Consider the following 6,057-nt stretch of genomic DNA (forward strand, 5'->3'; position numbering starts at 1 on the left):
AAGAATAAGTGTAGATGTTTCTTCATTTTATCAAAATGCTATGGATTTAGTTTACAAGTGATTAGTAACCAAAGATCATAATAAAGACCATATTCAAAGAACTTTTCCTTCTATCATGCCTGCAAGGAGAAAACTATTTCATGTCAAAGGTGGTCTTTAGAGAGGACAATGTATCAGTATTGTAATAGTTTTTATCTTCTATCTTTTAGAAGCATTCAATGTCACCATAACCCCAAAATGTGCATCAAGTGAATTCCAATGTCAAGACAATGCTGATTTGTTTCAACTATGTGAAAGGAATTGTTCACACTTTATTTGTTCCTCCTGGTCAAGCTGTTAACCAGACGTATTACTTGGAAGTTCTGAAGGGTTTTCAAGACATGGCGAGACGAAAATGCCACGACTTGTAGCAAAGTGGAGAGAGGTGGTTTCATCATGACAATGCGCCTGCACACACCACCTTGAGTGTGAGACCAAAAATGGTATGACCCCATTTACCTACCCTTCCTGTTCACTCAGTCTTGCTCTTTGCAACTTATTTTGTTCCACTGAATGAAAAAAAGTCTTTAAAGGCAAACGTTTTGCAGATGTGGAAGAGATGAAGAAAAAAAACAATGAAAGCATTGAAGGCATCACTTCAAACAGTGGAAAACACGAATGGACCAATAACATTGCTTCAACTGAAAAATACTTTGAAGATGATAAAAGTGTAAAACCAAGTAAAATAATACGACAAAATTCCAGTTTCTTTTGGGTACCGCCTCATATATATATATATATATAGAAAATGGAGTGGCTGTGTAGTTGCTTACCAACCACATGGTTCTAGGTTCAATCCCACAGCGTGGCACCTTGGGAAAGTGTCTTCTACTATAGCCTCGGGCCGACCAAAGCCTTGTGAGTGGATTTGGTAAACGGAAACTGAAAGACGCCTGTCGTATATATGTATATGTATATATATATGTATGTGTGTGTATATGTTTGTGTGTCTGTGTTTGCCCCCCCCCCCACCTCCCCAACATCGCTTGACAACCGATGCTGGTGTGTTTACGTACCTGTAACTTAGTGGTTCGGCAAAAGAGACCGATAGAATAAGTACTCGGCTTCCAAAGAATAAGTCCTGGGGTCGATTTGCTCGACTAAAAGCGATGCTCCAGCATGGCCACAGTTAAATGACTGAAACAAGTAAAAGAATATATATGTGTGTATATGTCTATGTGTATGTGTGCATGTGTGTGTGTGTGTGTGTGTGTTTGGTTAATGAGAGAGATGGATTATGGAGTATATGAAAATCTTTACTGAACTCTACTATTGTTTCGACCTGTCTAGCATCGATCCACATGGGTAGAACTCTGAACATCTTTTTAAGGTGTATCCCTCAATGTAGATATGTCCCCTTGGGTGATATTAATAGGTATCTCATTAAAACAAACTCTGTCTTACATTATTTCTTGTTAGTCTTCATATATAGAAGTGGCAAAGGTGGACGTGTTTAGGTGAAAAAGAGATAACATAAGTATGTATTGGAGTTGGGAAGCATAAGTGTATTTTATATTCTTGTTACTATACGTGTGCATATGGATAGTGTGGGTGCTAGTCTATTGAAGAGGATTATGGGTGTGTGGTAGGTGTGTGGTTTTTTTTTTAAGGGAACCATGGGAATGTAAGAGGTGGATGGTGTATGTAAATGTATGTGAAGTAGAGAAAAATGGGTTTAAATGAAAAGGGGCTGGGAGTTTATACCATTGTGGACTGAAGTCTGGAGGAAAAAAAATTAATTCCTGCTCCATTTTTCAATGTTTGCATCGTTCAGATGGAATTTGTAGAGATGGATTTTCTATAGCCCTATGCCCTTCCTGTCACAAGCCATCCCCTGTTTCCAAGTAAATAATATTTCTTGCTACCAGATATATTTTTCCACAGAAGATTGAAAATGAACAACTTCACAGATACATGCATGCTCCGAAGATATCACCCACATCATAAGCAGTTATGCAAAAATATCATGGCAGTATTATCTACCGATGAGACATGATGTTGTAGCTAGGACACTCTATAATGAAATCTGTCAGGACAAAGAAATAAGAACCCACAATATGGCAGAAGCCATAGCCACTCATAATAAAAAGGAGTACTGGTGAAATGTCCCAGTGAAGACCTCATTAAAATGTAAGCACAACAGACCTGATATAATGATCTGGAATAGAGAAGAGAAATTGTGTACAATTGTGGAAATTAGCTACCTAATGATGCTAACATAAAGCTGAAGATCAGTATAAAAGGGAATACATATGCTGAACTATTGACAAATCTGCAGTTACTCTATCCAGGTTACAAGTTCAGATTTATACTTGTAATTTAATGGGGCCCTGGAATATGTAACACACTGCCTAAATACCAATCTTGATCAATCAGGCTCCTCAAAACCAGAAAGCAGAAAGCTAATTTGAAGACTACAGATCCAATCCATCACTGGAACTGTAAAAATCTGTAAAACTTTCCAGAAGTTTATCATTTAAATATATATGTGCGTGTCTAGATATGCATACATAAAGTGAAACATACATACATACATACATGCATATATACATATATATATTATACACACAAACATATATATACACACATATATATAAACATATATATATATGTATATATATCTTAGTTTACACATATTTTTAATTTTTAGTTTACACAAATATTACATAATATTTCTTAAGACAAGAACAAATTTCTTTCTGAAAATTTTCCAAAGTGCTTATTAAATCTAAATAAAAAATTGAATTACACTGAGTTTTGAGCTGTAATAGAATAGAATAGAACAGGATGTAAAAATAATAACTAACTGAAAATGGATCATGTACAAATAATTTTTAGAATATAGTTATTTTTACTTTGGACATGAATTCATATTTCTAGCAAATAATAAATGCACATAATAAATATATATGCACATGAGAGGCAGAGGAATGGTTGTGTGGTCAAGAAGTGTGCTTCTGAACCATATGGTCTCTGGTTCAGTCCCACTGTACCTCACCCTGGGTGAGTGTCTTGCACTATAGTCCCAGGCTGGCTGAAGCTTTGTGAGTGAATTTGGTAGATTGATACAGAGGCAAGCTGGCAGAAACGTTAGCATGCCGGGCAAAATGCCTAGCAGCATTTCATCTGTCTTTACGTTCTGAGTTCAAATTCCCCTGAGGTCAACTCTGCCTTTCATTCTTTCGGGGGTCGATAAATTAAGTACCAGTTGTGTACTGGGGTCGATCTAATCGACTGCCTCTCCCCTCTCCCCAAAAATTTCGGGCCTAGAGTAGAAAAGAATATGCACATATATCATATGCAAGGTGACTAGCTGACAGAAACATTAGCACGCCAGGCAAAATGCTTAGTGGTATTTTATCTGTCACTACGTTCTGAGTTCAAATTCCACTGAGGTTGACTTTGCCTTTTATCCTCTCAAGGTTGATAAATTAAGTACCAGTTGCATACTAGGGTTGATCTAATCGATTGACCCCACTCCCCAAAATGTTTCAGGCCTTGTACTTAGAGTAGAAAAGAAGCCTGTTAAGTATATGTATGTATGTATGTATATATGTATGTATGTATGTATGCATGTGTGTATGTGTGTGTGTATGTATATATGCTTGTGTGTGTATGTGTGTGCATGTGTGTGTATGTATGTGTATGTATGTATGTATGATGTATGTGTGTATGTATGTTTGTATGGAGTATGTATGTATAATGTGTGTGTGTGTATATATGTATGTATGATATATATGTGTGTGTATGTATATATGTGTGTATGTGATGTGTGTATGTGTATATGTATGTATGTGTGTATGTATGCATGTATGTATGTGCGTGTCTGTGTGTGTATGTATGCATGCATGCTTGCGTGTGCCCTTGTCTTGCTGTTATGTGAAGGTTGTAAATGATTATTGTCAAGTGAGTGATTTGTTTGTTGCCAGTTTTCCACACAAAACATATGTCTGGTTTTGGAGAAATATTACCTTACTGGAAACAGATAAGGACTAGTGACAGGAAAGTGTATCTGGCCATAGCAAATATTCTTCAATAAATTCCATCTGCAAGCATTGAAAAGTGGACATTAAGTTATGATGGTGGTAGTGGTGGGCGTGGTGATGATGATGTGCTGTTTTTTATGACAAATCAGCAAAGAGAAAAATAATTAAAAATTAGTTCTTTCATTTTTTTACTTGTTTCAGTCATTTGACTGCAGCCATGCTGGAGCACCACCTTTAAAGGTTTTTTTTAGTCAAAGAAATTGACCCCAGGACTTATTCTTTGTAAGCCTAGTACTTATTCTATTGGTCTCTTTTGCTGAACCACTAACCACAAAGACATAAGCACCAGTTGTGGTGGGGGACAAACAAAGACACAAGAACACACAAATATACATGTGCATAACCAACCGAAACTGCAAAGGTGATCTGGAACTCGACTGATGAAAGAAAATTCCGAATGACCTGTCCTTGTTTTTTCTTGTCCCTTTTTACAACATTTAACTGCCTAGATGTTTTGTTGTCACCTGTTGCGTTCTTGTCCCATTTTTTGTATTCTGTTACATACATACATACATATATATATATATATATATGCAAGAAAGTTGGTATGTGAAAGCACGTGGTTGGATGTATAAAAGATAAAAAAAGAGTGAAAAAAACTACAGAAGGCTTGTGCTATATGGTTAAAGTATAGAAACATTGTTTTTGAAGAAATAACCGGTTTTGTATTTTCTTTTCAAATTTCTCTACCTGTATTGTGTAACATGTCTTCGCTATGGCATAAAATATGGAGTTCTAGATAGGGGAAGGTAATCAGGGATTTTTTCTGGTATAAGGGAGATAATCAAAAATGTTGGAGATGACAGGGTTTGATTAATTTAACATGATTTGTTTTAGAAGGAATAGAATGTAACAAGTGGCTAGGTTTTGCTTTATATTTTTTTTCAATGAGGTGAGTTTCCTTATTTAAAAATGTTAGAAATGGTTAAGTTTTGGCTTATATTTTTCAATGAAGAAGGTTTCCATATTTAATCTAATTTGTGTTGGTGTTCCAATGGCACATTGATAGAATGGAAAGATTATAAATTGTGGTAGCATTTGTCTTGCGCATTTCTCAATATGTTCACTAAAGGGTATCATTCTGTATTCTGGGAATGCAATCTGCTGTCAATGCAGAGTGCATCTGCATCTAAGCGATAATCCCGTGGACCCTATGTAGTTTTGGTGGCAGCCCGAGCATCTTATGACATAAATCAGGTTTTCTGAAGTACAAGTAAAGTCAGATTTGATTCTGAATTTTTGTTCCTCTTTGAAAAGGAATTCTGATCCTTCTAGAAGGTTTGGGCATGTTGCGCAATTTGGTCAACCACAGTTTTTCACTTTTGCATGTTATTTTGGAGGTCCTTATGTAGCATTGGTAAATTTTTGGGTCCTTATGTAGCATTGGTAAATTTTGGGTGATGATGGTGAAGGCTTCTTTGTGCCTGAGTTTCTCCCCTACCATTGCTTGACAACTGGCATTGGTTCATTTACATCCCTGTTACTTAGCAGTTCAGCAAAAAGGATCGACAGAATAAGTACCAGGCCTTACAAAGAAATAGTAAGCACTGGGGTTGATTCATTCAACTAGAATTCTTCAAGGAGATGCCCCAGCATGGCCGCAGCCCAATGACTGAAATAAGTAAAAGATAACAAATGCATACATATATACATACTGTGTTGTAAGTAGCTTGCTTCCCAACCACATGGTTCCGGGTTCAGTCCCGCTGCATGGCACCTTGGGTAAGTGTCTTCTACTATAGCCTTGGGCCAACCAAAGCCTTGTGAGTAGATTTGGTAGACCAGAAACTGAAGGAAGCCCATCGTATATATACGTGTGTGTGTGTGTGTGTGTTTCTGTGTTTGTCCCATCACCATCACTTGACAACCGATGTTGGTATGTTTATGTCCCTGTAACTTAGCAGTTCAACAAAGAAGCCAATATATTAAGTACTAGGCTGTACAAAAGAATAAGTCCTGGGGCTGATTTGCT

This window comes from Octopus bimaculoides, chromosome 5 (genome assembly GCF_001194135.2).
Source record: "Octopus bimaculoides isolate UCB-OBI-ISO-001 chromosome 5, ASM119413v2, whole genome shotgun sequence".
Taxonomy (NCBI): domain Eukaryota; kingdom Metazoa; phylum Mollusca; class Cephalopoda; order Octopoda; family Octopodidae; genus Octopus; species Octopus bimaculoides.